The sequence below is a fragment of the Urocitellus parryii genome, chromosome 11 (genome assembly GCF_045843805.1).
Source record: "Urocitellus parryii isolate mUroPar1 chromosome 11, mUroPar1.hap1, whole genome shotgun sequence".
NCBI classification, from domain to species: Eukaryota; Metazoa; Chordata; class Mammalia; order Rodentia; family Sciuridae; genus Urocitellus; species Urocitellus parryii.
In genome coordinates this window covers 86,698,613-86,712,574 of record NC_135541.1, presented here as the reverse complement: position 1 = coordinate 86,712,574, position 13,962 = coordinate 86,698,613, and the positions used below count along the sequence as shown (strand labels likewise).

At 33.6% G+C, this 13,962-nt stretch overlaps 1 pseudogene; it reads left to right on the top strand.

Moving 5' to 3' along the window:
• Nucleotides 1–4,160: 4,160 nt before the first annotated feature.
• LOC113197016 (uncharacterized) lies at nt 4,161–4,862 on the top strand (annotated as a pseudogene).
• Nucleotides 4,863–13,962: the final 9,100 nt, after the last annotated feature.

The following is a 13,962-nucleotide window of genomic DNA, read 5'->3' as shown; positions in this document are numbered from 1 at the left end:
CAACAGATATTGCTTCATTTAAAAAAAATATTTGTAAAATAAATACAAATGGCATTTATAAAATTAAGTACATAATACGTTTTTCATGTGCTCATTTGGCATGTTTGGTGTAATTTGTAATTACTATGTACACAAGTATACTATCTAGAAGCAGCTGAGATCTGGTGTAATTACCCATTAACTATAATTATTATGATAAAATTAACTACAAAAAAAAAAAAGAGTCACAGAGGCATAAGTATTCCTTGTCATCATAAGCTAAGGATTCAAACATATCTATGGAAAATTAGTGTTGTTATGGATTTCAAAGTACATTAGAGCTTATATTTTCTTTAGTATTGGGAAGAATAATACGGCACGCTCTCTTGGACCATTGATGAGGATGTTTTCCTTCCACCCAGCTTCCCAGTTCCTAAGGTACATGGACCATGATACAAGGGAGTTCTAGATTGCTAATGCATATGTTGCTCTAGCTGTACACAGTACTGAAAAGTGACATTAAGAAGTCTCAGACCTCCCGTTCTGTAGATTGTCTCTTACTTCTGTTGATTGCTTCCTTTGCTATGCAGAAGCTTCTAAGTTTGATATAATCCCACTTGTGTATTTTCACTCTGATTTCCTATGCCTTTGGGGTCCTATCTAAAAATTGTTGCCTACGCCAATTCTTAAAGTGTTTCTTCTTTTTTCTTGTAGTAATTTTACCATTTCAGGATTAACATCTAGGTCTTGATCCATTTGAGTTGATTTTTGTTTACAGTAAGAAGAGGGATCTAGTTTCTTTCTTCTCCATATGTTCATTCATTTATGTTAGCACCCTTTATTGAAGAAACTATCTTTTCTCTACTGCATATTCTTTGTGCCTGAGGATAAGTACCAGTTAAAATAATATGATACATCTAAAAATGACTAAGAATACAAAATACCCAACACATATAAATTATTAATGATTGAAGAGTTGTAAATGTTTGTTAGCCTTATTTGATAATTACATAATATAATATGATGTATTAAATTACCAATAAAGTATCCCCATAAAGATGTACAAATATATATCATTTAAAAAAGAAGTCTAAGATGTAAGGGTGACTCAGAGAGATTAAAAAAAATAAAATGAAGTCTAAAATTTAAAAATTGAAAGAATGAGATAGGCTCAAAATATTTGGAAAAAAAAACTTGATGGAACTTCAAGAAGCACACACATATTCATGGAATTAAATCTACAATTTAATATAACATATTTAAATAAAACTAGAGAGATAATAAGGATAGATATACTGATAAAGGAACTGAGGAACCAGGAAGTGCCTGTGTGAGAGGTTATCACAAAGATAAATAAGAGAGGGAAAATGATGAGAAAGAAAGAAAGATAATAGATATGAAGAAAAATAATTACATAGATATGCCTAATAGGAAATTTAAGAGAGGAAAATGGTAAGGGAGGCAAAAAAGATAATATTAAGAGAAGTTGCAGTCAAAAGTGATAGGATAATTTGTTACTTTTATGCAAAGAATATTTGGAACCATGTCTTATATCATACATAACATTAATTCTCAGTATACGAAAAATTGTAACGAGAAAAAGCAAACTTTAAGATATTTAGAAGAATATTTATATAGGACTATATGTAAGACTTCTTGTCGGAAAAGATTTCTTTGCAGAAATAACTTTTAAATAAGACTACAAAGCACAGTAGACAAAGAAAATGATTGTCAAAATCTACAACATTGAAAATTAAAAACATCTATTCAGCAAAGACTATTTTAAGTAGATGAAAATGAATCATAGCTTATAAAATATTTGCACATAAATACACAAAACAATAGAAGACTGTTATACAAAATATATAAAGAATTTCCACAAATCGATTTAAAATAAACTAATGAAATATTCAATGGAAAAACTGGGCAAGATATAAAAAAAATTTTTGAAGAGGAAACAAAAATGAACCAGAAATATATGATAAAATGCATGTAATATTAAGGCATCACTTTAAGACCTCTGAACTATTTAATTTTAGAGCACTTTCACTCTTTTTACATAACTCATCATTATTTCATTTCTTCCTTTGATATATTCAGCCTAGTCTGCTCCTGACAACAGCACATAACCATGGAACACAAATTCAATGGTCGTACACAGTTGATCATCTTCTACTTGTTTCTCACATTCATTCACAGGAGGATTCAACGGAACCTATAAAACTCTACTTCTTTAAAAAAATATATATGTCGTGAATAGTATGCACTACAAAATTTGACAATGAGAGGACAATTTGGCAGTGAGAGAGGAAGGTACACTTTTTATCATTTGATTGCTATCTTTATCATTGAAACTGATCAGAATAAATTAATAGCAACACTGATACTAAGAAGCTATTGAAACAAATAAGGGGTGGGGGGAGAAGATAAATGTACTACTCTAATTTTACCATGGCCAAATTCTGCTTACCAAAACTGTACAAGTTCAAATGTGTCAAAAGGTAACATTGTAATTAGTATTCCTATCTGTTCCTCACAACTCTTTAGCAGCATCTGCTTGTTTTAACAGTTGTATTTGTAATGCAGTCTGTGCCGTGACAGACACTAACCAAAGTAAATCAGCAAAATGATTCTCTCTTCTTTTCCAACCTCGGGCTCTGGGCAATCAAAGAAACTATGAACATCTGTCTGGAATCTGATTGCCATGTTCACTGATTCAGTGCACCCAAATAAGCAACAATTAGTCTGTTCAGCCTGTGTCAAAAGACCCATCAAGTTAATTCAAATTAAGACAGAATAAATTGAATCCAGTTGGCGTTATGCATATTTGTATGCAAGATTTAAACAAGCATCAACTGTGTTATATTATCTTCTATTTAAAAGCAAAACAAGAAAATATTTTTACATAATTCCAGAAATAATTATTACTCATCATAATTGTACTTATATCATTGTCCAGATATATTTCTTTGGGGCTGAAATTTTTTTTCTAGTAAAATTAAGTGGACTTTTGTAGTGCATTAGTTTTAAATAATGTAATATTTCTTACACTCATTTATCTCATTTCCATTACTTAGCTAGAGGTACACAAACAGATTTCAGACCTTGAGATATGTGAATGCTCATAAATTATACTTTCAAAGATGAACCCCTTTCAAGTTAACATCTGGCATTTATTTCTTAAGTTTTCCACAAAATGTGAATGACTTAAGTGATCAGGTGACAGATGTCCATCCCATTTATTGGAGAGCAATTTGTGCCTTTAAACTAAATTAGAGAATCTGAGTATTCAGAGAATTAGTGATACTCTTAGGTATCTGACAGGATTTCAAAGAAGCTAGAATAATTACAATGGCATTAGTTATCTTCTGTCCCATTTTTCAACTCCCATAATTAAATGGTGCCCAGTGTTCCATCTCTATTGAAGTTTGTTTGAAGTTACATAGAAAGTCACTAAACGTACTATACACATCATCAAGTTTCAAAGAAGCTCCATAGTGATTCTCTGTCTTTAAGTAGCACACCAGGTGAGACAAAACTGAGGGGGAAAAAAATAGAAAATCACTTCACCAAGCTCTTAACTGTTTACTCTTAATGAGTCACAGTCTCCCACTTAGGATACTTCATCAGTGGGAGAAGGAGAAGGAGAATCTGAGAATCTGTGATTCTGACTGAACTTGGAAATAGAAACACTAATAAAAGAAAACGGAAAAATAAAACCATCAATAGTTTAGGAAATACAAACCAATATGACCTCTACTATAGTAGAGAGGAAATTTGAAATGACCACTGTCAAATATCTATCAGGATGTGGGCAGGATTGGGGGTGTGAGAATATTTGTCCGAATGTTAGAGCAGGATAGACTCTGGTAGGTTTCCACTTTACAAGAGCAGGAGAACCTGGTCTAACACAGCCTTAGAGGTAATTTCTCTCCTTCCCTTCATGAAACCCGAATAAACACTAGGTGGCTGGAGTAAACACTGGGTTGGCAAATGGCATTGCCTGACAATTGTACTAAGTTATGTCTATGTAAATAAAGATCGATATTAATATTAATTATACTAAAATATGATTATGTTAATTATATAGTATATAATAAATACACTGTTGATTTTTATTTTATATGCATAATTTATTACACATACATTTTTGCTATGGATTGTAGCTGCTATTTCCAGGGATGGAACTCAAGTGGAGGAGAGGCAGATGTCAGAAATCGAGAAGCAGGGGAAGATGGCTGGAGTGGGGAGGGGGCACTGTGGCTGGTTTCACCACCATTGACAAAGTGAAGCGCAAGATCCAGGGAGATGATGCAGAGGAGCTCAGTGCCTCCAGGGGGAAGAGGGAAAGGCAGGCCTGGGAACAGCCTGAGGCTGAGGTGACCTCCTTGAACCATAGGATCCTGCTGGTTGAAGAGGAGCTGGCTACTGCCCTGCAAAAAAAAAGGAGGAGGAGGAGAAGAGGAAGCTGCTGATGAGAGTCAGAGACATAATGAAGATTATTGAAAACCAGACTCTAAAACACAAAGTAAAGATGGAACTCCAGGAAATCCAACTCAAAAAAGCTGAGCACATGGCAAATGAAGCAGATAGGAATTATGCAAAGTGTGACTCATAATTTTTTGATTATTAGAGGAGATTTGGAATGCAAAGAGGAATGAGCTGCTCTGGCAGAGTTTGACTGATGAGAGGTGGATGAACAGATGGATGAGAACCTGAACCGTCTGGGTGCTTCTGAAGAGAAGTACTCTGAAAAAGAAGACTAATATGACAGAGATAAAGGTTCTTACTACTAAACTCAAGGCAAAACCCATACTGATTTTGCTGAGAGACAGGTGGCCAAACGGGAAAAGACAACTGATGACTTGGAAGATAAGCTGTAGTGCACTGTAGAGGAGCATCCCCATACATAAAGGATGCTGGATCAGACTCTGCTTGACCTGAATGGGATGCAGAGCTCCCCAGACCTGTCCTGCTGCTGCTCCTTCCTCTGACCCTGATTCACCTGAGGCCAACCAGCCGGAAGGTGACCTTGAAACTAAGGGCAGATTTTTGATTGGAAGGCTGCTTTCTCTTTTAGACACCTCCTCTGCACCCGCCCCTCGTATTTTTCACCAAAATGCCTCTGTATTTCCCCAAAATTCCAGTTTTTTTTTTAAACACTTCAAATAATTTACAGCTCTGACTCAGCAATCTATTTCCCTTCTTGCTTTTGGAAGGTAACTTTTCAGTCTAATCCATTTTGCCCTCTGCAGAGAGGAAGGAGAGGGGTATAGGCTTACCCTACCGAAAGCGAAACAGAACCCAGAGAAAAAGTCTGCTAAGGTAAACCTCATTGATCTGTACAAAGTAGCAGCCAAACCAGAGGAAACCATAAAAGTGATTGTGAGAGGGGTTAGCCAAAAAACAAAACCAGTGCTACTTAGGTGGTGTGTGTGTATGTGTGTGTGTGTGTGTGTGTGTGTGTGTGTGTGTGTGTTTGGCTTTAAGATATCTTTATATAACTTTTAATTTTTTTTTCATCAAAAGTGAACAAATAAGATGGTAAGATTTTTGAGACTTTTTGTTTTTTGTCTTGCTGGGGATTGAACCTAGGGCCTCATCCATACTTGGCTGGCCTTCTACCACTGAGCCCTATCCTCAGCCCTTGGACCCAAGTTTTTGCCCCATCTCAACCTCCTTCACAGAATGAAGTCATAGAACTCTTAATATTGAATTGACCACATTACTGCTCTCCTGTCTTCTTGAAAGAAAGAAAATTATGTTTTTACCACTGATTTAGCCATATGAAACTCATCTCATTACCCTTTTCCGGGGCTGAAGCTGCTGTCTCTAAAAGGGCCATCTCATTGTGGTTTGTTTTAGTCAGTGCTGGAACATTTTTGGAGAGTTTATGTACCAAACGTTTAAAATTTTGTTATTTTGAAACTAGACTTCTTTGGGGATGGGGCACCTGATTACCTCATCTACAATCTGGACTGGTAATGTGCTGATCTTTCAAAGTTTCTTTCCTCACCCAATCCCCATTGTTAGGTAAGGGTGGTTCTATGAAGTCTGTTAAGTATGAATACTGCAGCTTATTGAACTAAAATACTATGGTCTCTTTGGAGCCTGTTAGGAGATAGAGAAACCAACAGTGCAACACTGTTTAGATATTGAATATTATTTTAACAGGTGTATTTTAAAAATAAAGAACCTGTCCCACAAATAAAAAAAGAAAGAAAGAAAAAGATAGTATAAGAAACAATAATCAACATAAAGCTCAAAAGGTTAAAAAATGCTGACAGAGACTTTCTGCTAGAAATTGATAATGACGGTGTCCTTGGGAATATCCAGTAGCTACTCCCTGGAGAAGAAATTTCTGTCTTTAAAGAGGCCCAATGAGGTGGATGAGATGTTTGGTCTTAATGGGATAGCGAAAAAATTTCCTTTATGTAAAGTTTTCTGACACTGCTTTTGTGTACATGTGTGCATGTGTGTAGGTATACATACATATGCACGCACACACATACACATCATTGTATGTATACGTGAAGCCTTAAACATAACATGATTGAAATCTAATTATACCAAAATTTATTAAATACTCAGATTCAGGCCAAAAGTTCTAGAGTCATTTCCTATTTTCAAGTCACATTGATCTCATCTTCTATTTTTTCCCTTTTTTTTTAATTGGTACATTATAGATGTACATAAAAAGGCTGTGGAATGTCATGAACTCACCCATGTAGAAGGTGTTAAAATTCTCAGGCAAGTCATTTTCATTAAAATTATGTTGATTTGAGCAATTTCAGTGCTTGGCAGGTATGAGAATGGGCACACATAGTTGTTTGAGTCAGCTTTTTCACCGCTATGACCAAAACACTGATGAGAACAAATTTAGGAGGAAAAATTTATTTTGAGTCTCATAATTTCAGAGATCTCAGTTCATAGATAGCCAACCACATTCCTCATGGCTCAAGGTGAGGCAGAGAACATCATGGCATAATAGTGTGGCAGAGGAAACCAGGTCAGGACATGGCCACCAAGAAGCATAGAGATAGCTCCTCTCTTCAGGGACAAAATATAAACCCCAGAGGCACACCACAAATGCACCACCTCCTCTGGCCACACCCTATCTTCCTACAGTTACCACCCAGTTAATCCCTATCAGAGGATTAATTCATTGATGGGGTTAAGGTTCTCATAAGCAAATCCCTTTAAACTTTCTTGCATTATCTCATACATGAACTTTTGAGAGACCCCCAATATCTTAATCATAACTGCCGAAGTCTGGCTGCAGTAAAATAACCGGGGGGGGGGGGGGGGACGGGGACAAGCAACTTGTGAAGGTTGATACAGCAGGAGCCGGAGCCGTTTATTGTAGGACTGTAGGGGTATATATACATAACTGAATACACAGCTTGTTCTTAATTAACATAAACTAGCTACAGATACCACAGTCAACCAATAAGGAATCCTCATCATCTTAATTATACACAGCTTAACTTAATTGACATAATCTAGACAGCAGTCAGTCATTAAGGAATCTCTATCATCTTAATGGCTCACTGGTGTTACTTCCCAAACCACTCCTCTTGGCAAAGTGCCAGGCGCCATCTTGACTTGTCTGTGGCTCTCAAAAATAACAATAGTTCTAATCTATGTGAGGTTCACTTTGCTCAGGTACTGTTTTGATCCTCCAGAGTTAGATCCAGGAACCAGAAGATGGGTCCACAGATAAGTGTCACAAAGACATTTACTTATGAATCCCATTTGAAGATCACATTCAAAAGGCTACTTTTATTCTTTTGAAAGAAACTATGCCAAAACAGAGACTCAACTCCAATGATGGGGGGATGGGTCAGGGGTGAGCATTCCTTAGCTATCTCAGAGTCTGCTGAGAATTGAGTCTGCTCATCAGTAATTCCTCCAAACAAGTATCTAGAGAATACTTGCCCTGATGTTCCACATTCACACTTGCTGCCTCAGAAATATTGAGGAGTTTTGGAGATGCTGTACTAAGAAAAAGGAATCAGATGGGAGGAAGCAAACTTATATAGACTGCTTCTTATTTTGCTATGTTGCATTTGAAACACACAGGGCCAGAGTGACAGAAGCTCTTCAGTGAGCATTCCTGTGAACCACAAAGAGAAAGTACAACTGAGATATTTATGTTTGCCCCATCTGAACTCTGGCAAACAGAGCCATTCTGAAACACCTCGTCTCCAGGAGGTAGTCAGAAATACTAAGATTATTACATCTTCTCTCATCTGTAAACCAGACTGAATTTGCTATTCCATGGAGCTTTTCTGGGAACTCAGGGTGGCATGAGTATAAATAAGTTAAAAGTCATCTATTTTATCTAAATTGAATATTTTAAAGTGAACCATGAGCATACTTACTCTCTTTAAAATCTTTTGTCCCTCTTTCCGTCATTGTTGTATCTGTGAGATATCCCTATTTCTAGATTTACTTCTCATTTGAATCTAAATAGAATAATCACACACATATATACATACCATTATAGCAATATTAGATATATACATACTAATATAGAGATATTGTTTGTCCAACATTTCAAGTCTTCTGAGCTTTGTAAATATATGTTCAAAGATATTAGCTATTGCAACCAAAATATTGTTAGCAGCTACTGTGATATTCTTGACAAAAAAAGAAATTATGGTAAAAGAAATTGAAAAACTCTGTATCAAACTTAGAGTTTTCTGTCATAGCCTAACAATCTTTCTCTAGATTTAAACATTCTAGAAACACTTTTACAACCTTATTTTTAATAATCTGTAAACTATATATTTGTACTTTTTTTTTATTTTGACCACTTGAAATCAGAAAACCTCTCTGTGGGAAATACTTGTGTGGCCTGAGAAAGACTACTCCCCTTGCCCATTAATAATAGTCCTTATGTTCCATCAGGGACTAATTCTTCCTCATTACTTGCGGCACTTGGGACTGTCAATCCAGCTCTTTCTCCAACCATTTCCTATAATCAAAGGTGTACCAATTCTGTTCTTCCAGGATTATGACTTATTTTAATTTTCAAAACTAACTTCAACTTATGAAAATAATACAGAAAAATTATGAATTCTCTTCATCCAGATTTACAAGGGAAGCACATTCCTTGTTTTATCATTTATCCTCTCTCTATAGATACTTTTTTTCATTTCATTATCTTTACATGCTTCCGTGTGATTTCCTAAATACAAGGACATTGTTTTATACAACTTTGATATAATTATAAACAATCAGCCAATGAATAGTATGTATTATTATTAGTAGTATTAAGGCCTTATTAAAATATCACCAATTATTTACTTTAGTGTCTTATCTCTTTAGTCTCCTTTTATCTGAATTAATTCCTCTATGTCCTCTTTGATCTTAAATTTTTGGACAGTTATTTTTCACATTGCCCTGTAATTTGAATTTGTATAATTTTCTTTGTAATTAGGTTTGTGGAAGAAATATTTTCCAGGAAGATCTTGGAGCGATTCAGGTTTCTTTTAATTACATGTCAAAAGAAGCATTGTATTGCTTTGCTCCAACACTGGTAACTCTAAATGTGTTAACTTTGTAAACTCTGTATCTTCTGTCTATGGGGTAAAATTATTATTTTTCTTTTTTTAAATTAATATCTTTTGGGAGATACATTTAAAGCATGCACATATTTTGTTTTTCGTCATACTCTTTCTGCTAATATTAGCATCCAGAGACATTAGCTCAGGGGCAGACTGCCTGCAGAGAACTTGCAAGGCCCTGGATTTGATCCTCAGCAAGTGCCCCCCACTCCCAAAAAAGAAGTGAGAAGAACAAACAACAAACACACACAAGGGAAGAGCATTCATAGATAATTCTTCTCCAAACAATTACTGCTTTCATCATTTACAAATGACAATTGATATTTCATGTATGCTTTCTACAAGACATTCCCTATCCTTATTTATTTTTACACCAAGAAAAATTAATGCACACTCCAATTTTTTTTGATTATAGAACATCATTATAATTATTTTCTCACTTATATTTCCCAGACTTAACCAATGGGATTTTCTTCAAGATAGCTTTTGTGTCCTTTGGACATGCTTCAATCATTTTTGAGCACTTTCTTACTTCCTATTATAGGATCAGCTTGTACTTTTCTCCGCTACCCTTGGATCTGCCCATTCCTTCTCTTTCCTTTTGCTAAAAAGGATACAATATATCTGAACTTAAATTCATATTATCTCTCTAATTCATAAATAGTGAAACTGAACACTATTTATTCTAGCCTTTTATCTTTCCTTTCCATATTCATAATTCTGACCTAAAACATTAAGAATCCTTGCTTTCATATCCAAAAAGTACATATTTATCTTCTTCACTCTAGAATACACATAAAAATAGCTTTATAACATTTAGTCCATTCCCAGAACTGTACATAATATAGGCCACATTCAGTTAACTCACATTTAGAAATTGCATTTAGAAAAAACAAACTCAATAGGTCTTATTAAATTTAGTTCCACTCATCTTTCTCAATAAGATACCTCATTTAAAGAGTTTCTAAATGCTTTTGTCTTCTAATTTTCTTTAAGCTTTTTATAATACAATATTTGTGTCTTAGCTGTATGAATGCACTTTGTTTTTCTACCCCTACAACAATTTGGTTAATCTTCTAAATTTGTTCTTTTCTAAGAAACATAAGTGTTTGTTTTCTGATTTCTTCGCGGTTTAAAAAACCATTATATCCAACAAATTAAATGAGTTATGCAATAATATCTACCTGCAATAGTCACCTTCAAAGTAAACTTTGAAAAATAAGTCTTCAAAATAATTTCCCCTATCTGCCAGTATATAATCTTTTCATAGACAAAAATTTTTAAATTATTACCATTAGCCACTATAATAGCAACACACATTTATGTATCTCCAAAATACTAAATTTTTTTGTTTCTTAACATTTATTCTACATTTGAGTTGGCAGCTTTAATCATAGCAAAAGTTCCCTCCCAAAGAAAGCAATATGTCAATATTTTTACTGCTATAATTTCTTTTCTTTCAGAGTCATGTTATATCTTATATCCTTGGTAAGATGGTAATTTCCACAGTAAACTCTTTCCATTTATTTGTTTAAAAACAGTAAACAGTAGCTAAACGTTTTAGTTTTATTTTCCTACTCCACAGATAGGAAGAACCATTGCATATTTCTTTCATTTTACTGTAGCTTTTCAGAATAAATTTCCAAATATTAAAGCATACTTTTAACATAAACCAAAGTTATAATTTTTTTATGTGTGTGTGATTTATTTTTTAATGAAGGTTTGAATTTTTATTGTTTAAGTAAAATGAAACTGATGAATATATAATAAACTTAAAATCAATTTTGATTTAATGAAGCTACTGAAATATTAGGTGATACCTGATATAATTATGTGAACTGTTCAATATCTGCTTGATATGTTTTTATAATAGGTTTCAGGAATTTAATTTGATTCAAAAGTACTTATAAACCAAATGGGGAATATTTGTATTTTTTTTCACTGAACATATACTATGGGAAATAAATTAAACTAACTTAATATATAGAGATAAAATTGTGCTTTATGGGCATGAGAACCATTTAGAGATATTGGATATCATGAAACTTTAAGAATGTCATCTTAACCAAAATTATCATAATATGGTACTTTAAGCAAACACTAAGATGAGCCAGTCATTTCTACCTCGTTTGCATTGCAAAAAAATCTGTTTTTTTTCTCATTTGAATTTGAAACATTAGGACAGAGTATATACATAATACATTTTCTGCAGGTAATCTACCTTCATTTGAAGCTTCAGTGGTCTTTAATACTTATTGCTGTTAACAAGAGTGTGGCCCATCTTAACCTACTGTCAAAAAGATCCAGGGAAGATGACACAGAATGTTTGAACACAGAAGGGGGTATCATAGAAATGAAGCATACAAACAATGGATAAATATTAATAAATACATTTTAAAATGAAAAAAAAATATCATTTCATGTAGAACATTTTAGGAAGTTACCCACATAAGCATTACCATGGAAAGATATGTAATTTTTAAAATAGTCTATCATCTTTTCTACAAACTGATCATTAACCATCAGGAAAATAGAATCAAGAACATAGAGAATGCTCTTGGTCCAAATAGCTGGACTCCGGTGAATTAATATCATCAGCTAAGCTTGGTATTCATTAGATATTATATGACAGACTGGCTTTTAATAATCAGATTGTTTTTAAAAGCTGAGATAGGAAAAATTGACGAGTTTAATATTCTTGCTCACCTCAAGAGCTCATTTTAACACCTCTTGTTTTACTCACTAATGCTGGCTTTGACATTCAATCTAAAATTCTATGTATTTATGAGTCTTTCTATTCATTATATAATACAAAACTGACTTCCTCTATGAAATATATTACTGGACACTGTAAAATGAAATTATTTTCACCTCATGATTGTGGCAATATTCCTGATGATAGTAGGTTGCAAATTCCAGATCGGAAACATTTTGGAAAGGAATAGAAAGTTAATGAGCAACTCAATTGATATTTGAAGAAATCAGCAATTCAAATTAAGGGAGAAAAAAACCGCATTCATTTATCTCTACCATGTCATCTCCTAAACATACTTCACCTTTAAAACCTGCTTCATCTATTTCCTTACACTTCCATTTTCCATTGTTCCTAACTGGAAGACAACTGTTCACAGTATTTCACAATTCAATTTTGACTTTTTTAGAAAAAACAGTTTATTGACAACTCACTCTTCTCTTATGTGTGCATTTCAGAATAATAATGAATGGCTTAGGAAGAATACATAAATTGGGAAATGTGGCTGACATAGTGAGATTATTTACCGCCTCCTTCTTAAAAAGTTCTAAAAAATGTTTCATGCTTCCAAGTTCAAAGCAGTAAGTTCCTGAGTTGGAGCAGTTTCTTGCCAGACTTTCATCTTTGGTGAGTATTTCCCAGTTGTTTCTGAAATGACTCCCTCTGAGGATATTGTTGAAATGTTGTGTGCACTGCAGCTTGCTGAAGCCAAGAAATGATGCAGAGCCGCTCACATGAGCTCTTCTAATTGTTCTTGTACTAGCAACTGAGGAATTCTCACAGATGGGTTTATCATAACACTTTGTTAGCATTTTCGTATAACAACTGCCTTTTCATCCCAAGGAAACCCTGGAGGAAAATACAACATTCAGGAATAGGATTTGAATATTAATTAATTGATGCTTCAAGTTTAAAGTTGTGTTTTTTAATATGCTAAATATACATAGTAAATTTTGCTTATAAAATTAAATCAAAATTTCTTCAAGTTATATATGAAATTCATAGCATCTGATTTTTAGTGAATCATTTTAAGTGTATTTAAACTTTTATTTTAGAATCTTTCATTTTACCATTATAAATGATTAATTTAGGAATTTTTGTATGTTTGCTATTATTTTCAATCAATGTCTCTGGGGTGAAATTTGATTACTGGCAGATATTTCAAAAAAGGATTTATAAGCTCCAGTAGTACACATTACTAAATTCGAATATGACATATGGACCAGGATTTGGTTTGTTTGCTTTTTTGACTAAAACATAGTTTATTTTTTAGCAATGGGTTTATATAATTTGTTGCAGAAACTAATATTGAAATTACTAATGTCCTGTAAGAAAGATGCTCAATAGAGTATTATTTCTATACTTTCAATTACAACTTTAGTGAATTGATTGTTATGACTACTAAACAAAAAGACAATGTAATAAGTTCTGATTTCATCAGGTACACATTTTAAGAAAGAAACATTTTAAATTCAAATAGGTATTAGGTTTCATTGAAACTGCTCCAATTACCTATCATTTTTGAATTTTGGCTTTTAAATTTATTCAACTTTTACTTTAGTAGAGAGAATAATTTTTATTTAGGATTGCATGCATTCTTTATTCTCTAATTTTCCTAAGATATACTAAAATTATCTTTCTCCCATACTTCATATTATT